We start from the raw sequence: 15,275 nt of genomic DNA, 5'->3' as shown, positions 1-15,275 counted from the left end.
TGTTCCCCCGATTCGGTTTCTTCGTCATGGATGCCGTAGAATATTAAGTTGTTTCTTCGTGATTGGTTCTCCAGGTCATCGTGCGATGACTGGGGGGCCGTGCACGCGACAGCAAGTTTCTGGGAACTTAGCGATAATCTTTCTACTTCAGGCTTTAGCGGGAGCACCAGTGACACATTATCTTCAACGCTCTTGACTTTTTCCTCGAGTTTTGTTAGTTTTTCTTCGAGATTCTTTTGCTCAAGCCGAATGGAACGTAGTTCGTCCAATATTTCAGTCTGTTGATGTTGTATGACAGGTATTGTCATGATAGTATCGAACATCCGCTTTTCCTGCTCAGCAGACAGAGGCCCAGGGTTTTGCTCTACGTCTCCCGCAAGCAAGAGCCTTCTTTGAAACAAACCTATGTATCCTGAACAGCTCGCGGACACATCATACAGAAGGCGTAAAAACATGCACACAGCAAAGTTGGGATCTGGCGTCGACTTTCAAAACGGTTTGCCATTAACAGAAAGGTAAGAGTAACAAACTTGAAGAAGAACAAGGTGTAAGCGTCTGGCTGCCATGTCGGCGCCAGATCCCGGTGTGGCTGGGTAAAACAGCTGCTTATGTAGGTCATGCTTGTGCAGAAGGTTCCAGGGTTGCCAGTCGATGAAGTGTTCGAGCGCCGGTAGCGCTGTTAGGTCCAACGGCGAAGCGTCACTCAAAAAAGCCAGGTCAGCAGGACAGATTTGCTCGGTAGAAGCGGCTCCGTTCATTGGCCGGCACGTCGACATCGCGGCAGGATCGCAAATTGCCATCATTTGCAGCACCTGAAGAAGAACAAGGTGTAAGCGTCTGGCTGCCATGTCGGCGCCAGATCCCGGTGTGGCTGGGTACAACAGCTGCTTATGTAGGTCATGCTTGTGCAGAAGGTTCCAGGGTTGCCAGTCGATGAAGTGTTCGAGCGCCGGTAGCGCTGTTAGGTCCAACGGCGAAGCGTCACTCAAAAAAGCCAGGTCAGCAGGACAGATTTGCTCGGTAGAAGCGGCTCCGTTCATTGGCCGGCACGTCGACATCGCGGCAGGAACGAAAATTGCCATCATTTGCAGCACCTGAAGAAGAACAAGGTGTAAGCGTCTGGCTGCCATGTCGGCGCCAGATCCCGGTGTGACTGGGTACAACAGCTGCTTATGTAGATCATGCTTGTGCAGAAGGTTCCAGGGTTGCCAGTCGTTGAAGTGTTCGAGCGCCGGTAGCGCTGTTAGGTCCAACGGCGAAGACTTCATCAGGACGATGCACTGCAAGAATAACCGTAAATGGGCGTACTTACCCCACCAGCATTGTGGTCTTGCAGCAGTGCTCCCGAGACGTGATTTTAGGCATGAACTTCCTATATGAACATAGGGCTATCATCGACCTCCGATCAAAGCTCATCAAGCTCTCTTCAGAAGAAGCCATACCTGCTACAACGACGTCGACGCAACACGTCGCTCTAAACGTCCTCGACGAAGAATTGACCGTGCCGCCCCGATCAAGCCTCGCAGTCAGCGTAGGTAGCGCAGACATCGAAACCGCTTGAGGCATCGTCGAAAGAAATATCCAATTGCTCTTGGAACAAGGTGTCGGCATCGCAAGAGGCATCGCGAAATTCCGGAGAAGACAAGCTCAGGTGCTGGTAACAAACTTCACTGAAGAATACCGGCATCTCAACAAGGGCACGATGATCGCTTTTCTCGACAAATTAGCAGACCTCAAAGACGTATTCGCCCTCCACGACCAACCACTGGAAGACGCACTGGACCAATTCCATCAGCCCACATTTGACATCAACCCGGCATTGACCCACAGCAGAAGAGACCAGATTCGCAGTCTTCTTCGAAGCTACAGGGAGTGCTTCTCGTCAGCATCGAAGGTACGACAAACACCACTGGCCAAGCACCGAATTATATCGGACGAACACGCCCGACCTCTGCGCCAAACCCCTTATCGTGTATCGCCGCGAGAACGCAAGGCCATTCGCGATTAAGTTGAGGAAATGCTGCGTGATGACGTAATCCAGCCATCGAAGAGCCCCTGGACGGCACCAGTCGTTTTGGTGACGAAAAAAGATGGCACACTTCGCTTCTGCGTTGATTATCGCCGCTTGAATAGCCTAACTAAGAAGGATGTCTACCCGCTTCCCCGTATCGACGACACTATCGACCGGCTCTGCAATGAAAGGTACTTCTCATCGATGGACTTGAAGAGCGGATATTGGCAAATTGAGGTCGACGAAAGAGATCGCGAGAAGGCCGGATTCATCACACCGGACGGTCTTTTAGAGTTTAAGGTGATGCCATTTGGCCTCGGCTCCGCACCACCCACATTTCAACGAGTAATCGAAACAGTCCTGGTAGGCTTGAAGTGGCAAATTTGTTTGGTATATTTGGACGACGTTGTTGTCTTCTCGTCAAACTTTTAAGGCCACCTAAAACGACTGCAGACAGTGCTGGAAGCCATCAAGTTATCGGAACTAACGCTAAAAGCAGAGAAGTGGCACTTCGCCTACGAAGAACTGCGGTTCCTAGGTCACATCGGTAGCCAGGATAGCATACGCCCAGACCTGCAGAAAACTGCTCCAATCGCACAATTCCCCCGCCTGCCGACAAGAAAGCTGTGCGCCGATTCCTTGGGTTGTGCGCTTATTATCGACGATTTGTCAGAAACATTTCGCGCAATGCCGAACCGTTGACGCCGCTTACAAAGGCTGACGTACCTTTAAATGGGAAGCGCCGCCTGCAGTGCCATACTTTATTTGGCCACTTTGATGAAAACGCCTAGACCTAAATTCACACCGAGGCGAGCAGTGTGGGCCTAGCAGCCGTTCTCGTCCAGAAGAAATATGCTGCAGCAGGACGTTTTGACGGGTTAGTTGGTACATGATCTTGATTTTCTGTCCTTTTGTGTCTTTCGTCCTGTGGTGTTTCTTCGGCGCTATAAAAATCAAGACGTCCAGAAGAGTGCCGGACTGAAGAAAGTAATCGCCTATGCTAGCAGGTCCCTCACCAAGCCGAAGTCAATTACTCGACAACCGAGAAGGAGTGCCTCGCGATCATCTGGCCACTTCTAAGTTTCGTCCATACCTATATGGTCGACCATTTAAGGTGGTAAGCGACCATCACGCATTCTGCTGGCTGGCTAATTCGAAAGATCCATCCGGCCGCCTTGCCAGATGGAGCCTACGACTTCAAGAATTTGACTTGACTGCAGCCTATAAGTCAGGTCTGAAGCATTCCGACGCAGACTGCTTATCACGCGCTCCCGTCGACGCTCTCCCGAAGGACAATGACGACGGCGCCTTTTTGGGACCGGTAAGCGCCAGGAGTTTCGCAGAACAACAGCGATCAAACCGTGAGCTGAAAGCGCTAGCCGATTACTTCGAAGGAAAGACCGCTTCCCTCCTGGTGTGTTCAGGCGACATTAATCATCGTTCGCCTTAAGCAATGGCGTCATCGTAAAGAACTTCGCTCCCAACAAGACAGCGCATCTTCTTGTCGTACCTAAAAACCTGACACAGGAAATTCTTCATGGCACGACGAGCCAACAGCAGGACATCTCGGATTTGCGCTCACGTTTCGTCGAATCCAGGAGAAGTACTACTGGCCGCGACTGCCTGCCGAAGTTGCCCACTACGTGAAGACGTGTCGTGAGTGCCAACGACGCAAGACCCGCCGATTAGACCAGCAGGACTACTGAACCCGATTCCGCCCCCAAACCTGCCCTTTCAACAAATTGGGATGGATCTCCTCGGCCCCTTTCCATCCTCGTCTATTGGTAACAAGTGGATCATTGTAGCCAGGGACTACCTTACTCGTTACGCTGAAGCAAAAACACTACCCAATGACACGGCGGCAGAAGTCGCCAAATTTTTTGTCGAGCAAATTCTCTTGCGACACGGCGCCCCAGAAGTGCTCATCACGGACAGGGGAACGGCATTTACGGCAGAGTTACCGCAAGCCATCCTGGAATACAGTCATACAAGCCATCGACGAACAACTGCGTACCATGCCCAGACCAATGGCCTGACGGAGCGCCTGAATAAAAAGATCGTGGACATGATCGCCCTATACGTCGACGCTGAACACAAGACCTGGGACGCCATCTTGCCGTAGGTGATCTTCGCGTATAACACGGCAGTCCAAGAGACGACCAGAGCGACCCCGTTTAAGCTTGTGGACGGCAGGGAGCCCACGACGACGCTCGACGCAATGCTGCCGCACTTAACCAACGTGGACAGCGTTGATGTCGCCGCCTGCCTGCAGCGTGCAGAGGAAGCCCGACGACTGGCACGGCTGCGTATTAAAGATCAACAGCGCACCGACAGCCGACGATACAACTTACGACGACGCCACGCAGAATACAATCCAGGAGACCAAGACCAACACAATTCGCAGCCGCGGACTAAGTGAAAAGTTGTTGCTTCGATACTTTGGGCCGTACAAAATCATTCGCACCGTCGGACCACTGGACTATGATGTCATTCCGGTCGGAACGTCAACATCACAACGGCGACGCGCACGCCCGGAAATTGTACATGTACGACTGAAGCCATAATACGCGTGTTAAGGAGGTATGGTAGGGTAAACGGTACATGTTACATTTAACGTATTACTTTAGAAACAAGTGCAGATATTTACATCAAATTTCATACGCTCACAACAGATGCCCCTGCGTACAATATGGAGCACTTTTTTTGAGCTTAGATTGTTTACCTGTCCTTTGGCCCATTCCCAAAATGTCAGGTGTGTTTAATTATTCAATGTACCTTTTCTCTGTAACAACTCAAAGCAACGTGATGATATAGGCAGTGTTGTTCTACATACACATAGGTTATATTTGAACTAAAGACATGCCATATTCTTCAGGAATTTGTTCCCGAAAAAATAATACCGCTGCATGCACAGAGGCACAAGGGAGGGGGGGGGGGTCTTGAAGTGTAATTGTTTTCCAGTGTTATCATTCATATCATCTGCAATTTTTTAGTTCGGAATATTTAGGACTGGCTAATGTACATGTGGGCAGTTTCACTGAAATCCGATGAATACGTTCTGAGAAAAGGTACATTTAATTTGAGGAACTTGCAAAAAACACAATTTGAGAAACATGAAGCTTTATGTTTGCATACTTCTCATGCATGCTCAAAATGCCCTAGGAGAATACATTTCACGGCTGACATTCTTGCAGGTGTCTCCAAAACTCTTCTTAGAGTTCCTTTTTAACCGTCGTGTTTCCTTGCTCTCGGCAGAGTCATACAATTCTGCCCTGTCAACGCGCTCTTTGTCCATTCTGTCGAGGGCAACATCACAAAACACACCTGGAACAATTCCAAGAGCCTCTAGAACAGCTTTTCTTGGAGAGTTACCATCATTGTAGTAGGCTACAACATCGTTAGCTGCTGTCCTCAAGGTGTCAGCACTGACAAATGGTGTCTTAGGGCAACGACACCAGATGAGTTGGTTCAGCGACTCACTGGTGTTCTGTGTTCGTCCGTGAGAAATTTGCTCAGAAGACCTGGATCTGACAACGCCTTGAGCACTAGCTTGATGACGTCCATCACGGCCTCCGGAAGGTATCTTTAGTGGTAGTAGGTCTCAAGGCTTCCCTCAACAAGGCTGCGGTTATACCCACACCATGAAGACGGTCCCTTTGGGCAGAGCCTATGGTGGGGCTTGATACCTTTGGATAACTTATGAAAGTATATCGCCCACACCGCTTGTCTCATATTATCTAGACTGTCTGTATTTCCCCGAATAGCGTTGCCATAGTAAACCTGAAGGGAGTCAATATCCTTTTCTGTGAGGCGCCCTTTCCCGGAAAGTGGTAGACCATCGGCAAGCTTCTTCCCCTTCTCATTCTTCTTGATATTCCTGAGCCTTGTGCCCATTCGCTTCTGGACATGTCCTACACATTCATTTTTTTCTATGGCCTTCTCGTATGGCTGCGAGGCACACATATAGCAAAACTTTGACTCTACCTCAAAGTCTACCACTTTTCCAGTGTCGGCCGATATCGCTGCTACAACGCCATGTAGTGAAGAATAACCCCGCTTCATCCCCGTCCCATCCACTGTGACCGCAGTTTCCAGCTCTCCATCAGAGGCGAAGGCCTCTTTCTTCAGTTCTTCGGCAGCTTTTGCCATACTATTACTCACAGTGGTCGTAGATGCACAAAGAAGCCTCGCGTTGTACGATGCAAACTTTCTTGGCGGTGGGGGTAGATTCAGCACAGCACACATGATGCGACCAGATGCCAAACCTTTGCCGCAGGTGCGAAGGGCATAAACGAACCTTTGATTTACTTCAAAGACGTTGCCAGCAATGCGCCTTGATGTCTCAAGCACACTGAGAGCATCGCACTCGCTGCAGGTGAAATTTATGGAGGATGCCAAACCGCTTCGCCTGTCAATAGCTTTTTCCAGTATTATTGCACCCTTGTTGCACTTTACACACAGCAGCATCTTGCAAGAAACTGCGGAGAAAAACGAAGTCGATTAGACGGTAGCCAGTCGTACTTGTGCCGTCTACATCAAAGGAATCACTACTGATCCTCTCACCAAGTTTTGTGAAGCTTGCGCTTCGTCGTGCCGGTTTCTCACTGCCCTTCTTGCTAGAGAACCGATTACCTTCGAAAGTTCTCTTTCTGCTCCATTTGCTGGGCGATCGTGCCATCTTCTGGGCAAGCAATACGTTTGAAACACGAAACAGACACGACCGTAACCGTAATGATGCGAACAATAACAAACACGAAACACGCTACAAGAGCACCACTAGCGGAACATCTGCTATCAAAGTAAATATTTTAATACAATATGATCTGTTAATGCACAACATTTATTTGCCACACATACCCAAGCAAAAAAAAACCCGCGCCATAATGAAGAAAACTGCGAAAGACAACGATAAACAAACCGGCCTCCGAACTCCGTCCGCCATTTTTAAACACCAGAGCGCGCGGCACATTTTGGCGCGGCATTTAAACCGTTTTGAGCGGGCGCTTGAGGCCACGCTTCCGCAGGTTTATTCTTTATAGTGCACTCGATTTTTCTGGGCCAAAATTGCACATTCGGTTTTTTGGAGGTTTACCCTACCTTACCTCCTGGAATATGTGGTGTTTAAACTTTGTAGTGGTTTAAGTTGCTTTCCTCTGGAACATCGAGGAGATGATTTTTTAAGGGGGTTAATGCCGCGAAACATTCAAAACTGTATTTGTTGTTTTTTTAACAGCCGCCGGCATACAGGCTTATCACTCTGATTCTGGACCGCGTATCAGTTCCGTAATCTTTGTTTGTTAATGCTCGATGTCGCGAGACGCACCTTTATCACTTCCGTTGTAGCGCAAGATACACCGAGATCTGTCCTGAATATTCCGGCCACTCGTGTGTCTTTCTACAATGTTCCAGTTTGTGCTGGTAGCAATTGCGACGTTATCTAGATTGTTCTGAGCAGCCTTTAAACTCAGCGTTGACGAGTGCGCCGGGCATTCCTTGTTCGACGAACGACGAGCACGTTTGTTGCTATCGCCGCCGCCGAGTTGCTTAGTTCTTTTGCGGGCGCACGTCAGCCCAAAAAGAGTTTCTTCAGTGCAATCACCGACTCTTCATTTGTGTCATCGACCTTGTCACCACCATGTGACAATATGGTCACTCTCCCAGAAGTTCGATTCCAGGTGCCACGAGGGTGTGCCGGGTCTTGACCAGCACGTAAATCTGGAGCGTATATTCCACTTCGAGTATGAAGCCCAACCCTCATCGCTGTATTGGGATTGTTCAAGAGTACAAGCAGCACATCTGCAAAGGCGTCCCGCAAAAGCCTGCAGCAAGGACTTAAAGTGGGGTCCCCACAGACCGGGTAACGTGCATGGAAGTCACCACGAACAAAACCTGAGCATCCCGGGTATTTTAGTCGAACATTCAATAAACATCCCAGCATTATGCATTATGCGGGATGGAGAGCCATCACCAGGTCTAACATAGACTGACACAATCACAACAGTTGCCTTACTAATCAGGACACCGGCTGCAACTACCTCCTGATATGGGGCACATCAGTTCTCTAGAGCAAAGGAGGACCGGAGGAAACCGTGTGTCAACATACTGTTCCATGAAGGCTCAATCTATTCAAAGTATATTTACGAGACGGCTGCAACTTGCATAGCACCACGAGCAGCACCACGGAGAACAGTCCCACTTTATGTCATCCATCTGCCTTTCCCTTCCGCGAGGCAAGAGATGGAAACACTTCATCCTCGTTTTGTCGTAACATGACTCCGGCGGTGCAACGCCGTCTCGGCGCTAAACTGCCAAGAAAGGCAAGAGTTGGTATGGCGTAAGCTGGGAAACATGTACAATGTCAGTAGCGGGGCGAGAGAAGGAGGAGGACGCAGGCACCAGAGGGGCAAAATCGTACGTGACGTCGGCGACTGGGCGCACCACACGATAAGGGCCAGTGTAGGCGGACAAAAGTTTCTCCGAGAGGCAACCGCGGCGCGCAGGAGACAATAGAACCAAGGACACAGGCGGCCCATAAGATACCTGGCGATGTCGCTATCGTAGGCAGGCTTCTGGGAAGTCTGAGAGGCAAAGAGCCGACTGAGTGGTACTGGCGCGCTTCAGTGGCTTGCACAATGGCTTCACGTGCGTAAGTGGTTATGGGGCGGCCAGCAAGTAGGACCAGCGTTTCCAAAGTTAAAGTGGTTCGTTGGTTGGTTTGCGGGGTTTAACGTTTTAAAGTGATTCAGGCTATGAAGGACGCTGTAGTGGAGGACTCCGGACATTTCTACCACCTGGGGTTATTTAACGTGCACTGACATCGCAAAGCACACGGACGCCACTCCGTATCGCCACCATCGAAACGCAGCCGCCGAAGCCGTGATTCGATCCCGCTTCCTTGGGCACAGCAGTCGATCGCCGTAACCACTGCACCACCCCGGCGGGGCTAAAGTTAAAGCGGGGTTCCTGCCATAGAGCAGATACAAGGCTGAATAACGCGTATTTTCTTGCTTGGAGAATTATAGGCAAATGTCACATATGCCAGCGCGACGTACCAGCCGTGGTGATCAGGTGAGAGACACAGGTATAATGCCCAAGAGTGTCCAGTTGAATCGCGCGGCAAGACCGTTAGTTTGGGCATGATACGTGGTGGCGAGCTTATGATTCGTTGAATATGGCCGGAGGATATGTTCAATAACTGGAAACAAAAAGTAGCGACCGCGTTAGGTGATGAATTGGCGATTAGTGCCATGATGCAGAATAATGCTGTGTAAAATAAAATCAGCGACATCCGCAGCGCAGGTTGAGGGTAATGCTTGGGTGATGGTGTAGGTGTCCCATAATCGGGTGACACTGCAATTCATTTATGACCTGATCGTGACGTCGGGAACTGGCCAAGATTGAGCCCGACTGGATAAAACAGTTCCAGAGGCACGTCAATACGTAGGAGAAGGCCACCTGTGCGCCTCGATGGTTTTTTTTTTCTACGCTGACACGTGTGGCAGTGTACGATGTAGCGCCGAATGCTGCGATATCATCATCACTATCATTATCGGCCTGACTATACCCTCTGAAGGGCGATGGCTTCTTCCATATTCCTCCAATTAACCCGGTCCTATGCTAGCTGCATCCACTTCACCCGTGCGACCTTCTTAACTTCACTCACCCATCCAACTGCCTGTCGCCCCCTGCTACGCTTTCGTTCCCTTAGAATCCGGTTCATTACTCTAAGCGTCCATCCGTTATCCTCACTTCCCACTACGTGGCCTGCCCATGCCCATTTCTTCTTGATTCTACTAGAATGTCAGTAACTTGAGTTATTTCTCTAACCCAATCTGCACGCTTCTTATCTCGTAACGTTACCCCTACCATTTTTCGTTCCACAGCCCTCTGCGTTGTCCTCAACTTAATTAGAACTCTCTTTGTTCGGCTCCACGTTTCAGCCCCATAGGTGGGTACAGGTAAGACGCAAATGTATGCTTTCGCCTTGGGCGATACCGGTTTGCTGCTAGTCATAATCTGCGAGTTCTTGCCAAATGCGCCTCATCCCAATCCTATTCTCCTTGTTATTTCTCTTTCATGGTCTCGATCTGCGGTTACTACCTGTCCTAAGTAGACCTATTCACCTACTACTTCCAGTGTTTCGCTACCCAACGTAAACTGGTGCTCTTTCCCTAGGCTTTTGAACATTACCTTAGTCTTTCGCACATTGATTTTCAAGCCTACCTTTCTACTTTTCCAGTCTAGGTCATCAATCATTTTTTGCAGTTCATCCCATGAGTTACTCTGCAGGGCAATTTCATCAGCAAATCGCAGATTTCTGAGATATTCTTTGTCTACCCTTATCTCTATTGTTCCCAATTGAAGTCTCTGAACACCTCCTCTAAGCAAGCTGTGAATATTAGTGAGGGGATCTTGCCTAACATTTTTCTTTATAGGAATTTTGTTGCTTTCTTTATGCAAAACTATGGTTGCTGTGCGGCCTTTAAACATATATCTTTCAGTACTTTCACGTACGGCTCGTCTACACCCTGATATCGCAATGCCTGCATGACCGCTTCGGTTTCTACTGAGTCAAATGCTGAGTCAAATGCTTCTCCGAAAACCTACTTGACATTTTGCTTGATTGCAGTCTAATGTTGTCCTGATTCTATTAGCGATTACTTTTTTAAAGCCTTTATATGTGACAGATAGTAGGCTCATTGGTCTGTAATATTTTAGGTCCTTAACGTCCCCTTTCTAGTGAATTAAGATAACGTTTGCGTTATTCCATTATTCCGGTACCGCTGATGAGACCGGGCACTGCGTATACAGGCTGGCCAGTTTTCCTAGCACAATATCACCCCCCCCCCCCCCCGTCCTTCGAGACATCTGCAGTTACCTGATCCTCTCCAGCTGCTTTCCCCCTTTTCATAGTGTTTATTGCGTTCTTAACCTCGTCCTTCGTCACTGGTGAAACGTCTGACTGTTTTTCAGTACCAACCAATATCTTTACTGTCGTGGCTACTTTGGCTGCTGTAGAGATTGAAATAGAACTCCTGGGCTATTACGACTATCCTGTCCATATTCGTGATTGCATTGCCCGCCTTGTCCTTTAGCGCATATATCTGATTTTTGCCTATGCCCAATTTCTTCTTTACCGCTTTTTTGGCTTCCTCCGTTCTTTATAGCATGCTCAATTTTCTTCATGTTATACTTCCTTTTATCGGCCACTTTGCGCTTATTGATTAGCTTTGATATCTCTGCCAGGTCCATCTGGTCTGTTGGAGTGGAAGCTTTCATACTTTGTCGTTTATTAATCAAGTATTTCATCTGCTGAGAGAGCTTACCGGTATCCTCCCTAACTATCCTGCCGCCTACATCTACAGCGCACTCAGTAATGATATCCTTGAAATTATCGTTCATTGCTTCTAGGCTAATGTCGTGATCCTCAGTTGGAGCTGAATATATATTCTGTAGCGAGATCCTGAACACTTCTGCCCTCCCCTCACCGCCAATTCGTTGATGGTCGTCTTTCTCACTTAATGTTTCGCTCCCTCTTCAGATTTAGACACGTTCGAGGCGTTACCATCCTGTGGGCACTGCATTGCACTTTCCCGATGACCTCTACATCCCGCATAATAGCGGCGTTATACCACAGGATGAAGTAAATTTCATTTTTAGTCTCCCTGTTAGGACTTTTTCATGTCCAATCCGGTTCTTCCGCTTGCTGAAGGTGTTCATTATTTTTGTTATTGCGCTCTGCAAACTCAACTAGTAACTTCCTTCTGCTATTCCGAGAGCAAATGCCAGTCACCCACTACCTTGTCCCCTCCCTGCTTTTTCCCTACCTTGGCATTGAAGTCGCCCATTAGTACAGTATACTGCGTCTTCACTTTTCGCATTGCCGATTCTACATCTTCATAGAAGCTTTCAACTGCCTGGTCATCATAACTACATGTAGGTGCATAGGCCTGTACAACCTTCAGTTTATACCGCTTATTAAGCCGAATTACGATGCCTGCAACCCTCTCATTACAACAATAGAATTCTTCTATATTACCCGCTATATACTTATTGACAAGGAAACCTACTCCTATTTCTCGCATCTCTGGTAAACCTCGATAACACACTACATGCTCTTCCTTCAGTACAGTGTATGCCTCATTCAGCCTCCTTACCTCACTAAGCCCTACGAGATATCATTTCATATCCTCTAGTTCCTCTAACAGCACTGCTTAACTAGCTTCACTACCTAGGGTTCTAGCGTTAACCTCTGCCAGGGTTAGTTTCCGATGGCAGCCTGTCCAGCAGACAGGCCGCCGTTACACACTGTAGCACTGGATGCTGCGGTATAGCTCAGGCTAAAAAAAACCGACGCCGTACCTGGTCGCACGTACGAGACACACCGAGCTGGTCAGCTGTGGACAGGTCGTGAAGCTCAATAACAGAGGAGCTCAGCTGGTTGAGAACCACAAACAGAACTGGCGAACCGGCATTATGAAAATTACGGCGGTAGAGGACACCCTGCTGTACTACAAAAAGCTTCAGAGAAGAATCCGATCTTCCAGATGTCAAGCCTCCAATGATTGATCTTAAAGATGGGGCATTGTGCTTTTCATCTTCTCTGTTGGCGATATTTGAGAGCCCGAAGATGCTGGGGAGGGCGTCTGTGTCGCCAAGATCAGGGAGCTCTACGGGATACCGAGGCAAACAGTAGGCATCTTAATGAAGACGCCCCTGCTTTTACATCATGGTGTATGATTATTCTTGAATGCGCAGTGTCCAGCGAGCAAGGCGGCTGGAGGGATCTCTCAAGGATGAAAACCGACAGAGCGCGTGATGGTCAGCTACAACTGAGAGCGAACGGCGAATAAATAAGGCCGGAATTTAACGACAGCCCCTAAAAGGGCCAGACACTCGCTCAGTGATCGAATAATTGCATTCGGCGTGTGAGAGGGGGCGGCTAGCATAGGCAATGACGTGCACGTCGTCGTGGTGATGTTGGGCCAGCACTTCACCGAACCCATGCCCACAGGCATGTGTTCGAACTTCAGTGGAAGCTGAGGGATTGAAATGAGCCAAGATCGATGGAGACGTCAGTAAGCTGATAAGCGTTGAAAACTCACCTTTCTGGTCAGGGCCTCACGTAAAAGCAGTGTCGGTCTAAGGTAGGTCAGTGAGAGGATGAGCGCTACGGGCAAAATCTTTGATAAAGCGACTGAAGTAGGAGCACAGGTCAACAAAGCTGCGCACATCCTTCCAAGACTGGGGGCGCAGAAAGTCAGACGGCTTGAAATTTAGCTAGATCCGGTCGTACTTACTCCGGACGCGTCAACCATGTGTTGAAGAATGGTAATTCGGCAGCGATCAAACTGGCATTTAGATGAATTGAGCTGGAGGCCATCTTTACGTAACACGGCGAGAATGCTGGTGAGGCGTTCAAAGTGCGTAGAAAAGATCGGTGAGAAAACGACGACGTCGTCGATATAGCAGAGACAGGTTGTTCATTTAAATCTGCTAAGAATTGAGTCCATCATTCATTCAAAGGTCGCCAGGGCATTGCTGAGACCGAACGGCATTACTTTAAAGTGGTACAAGCCGTCTGGTGCGACAAAAGCAGTTTTGTTATGGTCGAGATCATCAACAATGATCTGCCAATATCCAGACCGTAAATCGGTAGGAGAAAAGATTTAGCTTCGCAGTGGCAATCTAGGGCATCATTGATTCTGGGATCAGGGTACACGTCTTTTTTAGTGATGCTGTTGAGATGGCTGGTAATCAGCGCAGAAGCGCCAGCTGCGTCCCCTTTTTTAACCAGACCTACCGGAGACGCCTACGGGCTCGTCGAGGGTTCAATAATATCTTGTGCGAGCACTTGTCAACTTCCTTTTGGATTACCTGGCGTTCAGCACCGCATGTGCGATGAGGAGGCGATGAATAGGAGCGGCGTCGCCGGTGTGCATGCGATGCTTCACAGCAGCGGTTCGAGTCAAAGGGCGTTGATCAAATTCAAAAATGTTTCTGAAAGATTCCGGCAGCCGGCAAAGTGCTTGAGCTTGAGGAGGAGAAAGATGCGTAGCGATCACAGCGTAGTGTAAGATTGGGAACTTCATAACGTGAGCAGTCAGAACAGGGTGGTAAACCGGTGGTTGCAAAAGAAATATCGTTATGATGAAGATAGTAGCCTGAATTATGCCGAGCGTCCTGATGGGTGGCCGTCGGAAAAATGCGGCGGCAAGGTAGCAGGAGTGACGGCCTCGAGTTTGGAATGGATGATAAAGGTAACATTTTCGGTAATGTTGGCTGGTGTTGGGTCGACAAGTCTTGACACGAAGATGTCAGAGCAGTATTAGGAAGGCGAGCAAATGACATTGAGCTAGGACGGCTTTTGTCGTCTTCAAAACGGCGGCATTCTTTTATGATGATATCAAATGTATTGCAGTGTTTGTATCAATTTGAATACATCGTCTGCGATGCCCTTCAAGGCATGAACAACTTTTTCAGACTCCGACATGTTGTTATGCAGTTCGCGGCAAAGGGTAAGCACGTCCTGACTCTACGGTAGATGTCTGAACACGGGCATCGAGGGTTCTCTTTACATTAAGCTCTCGAACAAGGTATTGTTCGCAGAGCTTCGCTTTGCAAGCATCTCAACTTGTCAACTGGTCTTGGTGGGTCTCTTACAAGCCTAGCGCTATTCCCTCAAGGTAAAAAACAATATTGGCTAGCATGAGGGTGTGGTCCGAGCGATTATAATTGCTGCTACGCTCGTACTTGCGTATCAGTTCTTCCACGTCCGCAGTCTCCGTATCAGCAAAACAGCCATGATCACGCGGGCGGGTGACGATGACTGATGGCAAGGTCTCCAGTGGTGCGGGGAAAGTATCCTGAAACGTCGTAGGGTAGGCAATCAGGCGGCCACTGCGGAATTCCGTCGTGCCGAGTCTGACGCCGGCATCAACCGCCGCACCACCACCAAGATATTACAAGACGGCTCAATCTATATACATTGTAATTAGAAGACTGCTGCTACTAGCAAAGCAGCGAGCAGCATCACAAAAACAGCCCCACTTCGCCGTCATCTATGTGCCTTTCCCTCACCTGCCTAACAGCCACCTTTCCCGAGGGGTATCCATGTGGCCCCGTTGGTCGCTCAGTAATTTAGACACGTATCCACTGAAACCTGGAATGACTGGCAACGAGTTGGTCTCCTTCAGTAATAGGAGCCATACCTGGAGCTTGTTCTTGCGAAGAAGGGATTTGAGCCCTCCGACCTTGGTGGAGA

At 48.9% G+C, this 15,275-nt stretch overlaps 1 long non-coding RNA gene and 1 pseudogene across 1 annotated transcript in view; one reads left to right on the top strand and one right to left on the bottom strand.

Annotated features, from left to right (window-relative positions):
* LOC146200630 (uncharacterized) overlaps positions 1-15,275 on the top strand; it is a 109,892-nt gene that overhangs the window by 29,485 nt on the left and 65,132 nt on the right. The window lies entirely within an intron of this gene.
* Positions 5,160-6,449, bottom strand: LOC146200632 (uncharacterized; annotated as a pseudogene).

This window comes from Amblyomma maculatum, chromosome 2 (genome assembly GCF_055883805.1).
Source record: "Amblyomma maculatum isolate TAMU_Amacu chromosome 2, ASM5588380v1, whole genome shotgun sequence".
NCBI lineage: Eukaryota > Metazoa > Arthropoda > Arachnida > Ixodida > Ixodidae > Amblyomma > Amblyomma maculatum.
This window is presented reverse-complemented; position numbering and strand designations above follow the sequence as displayed.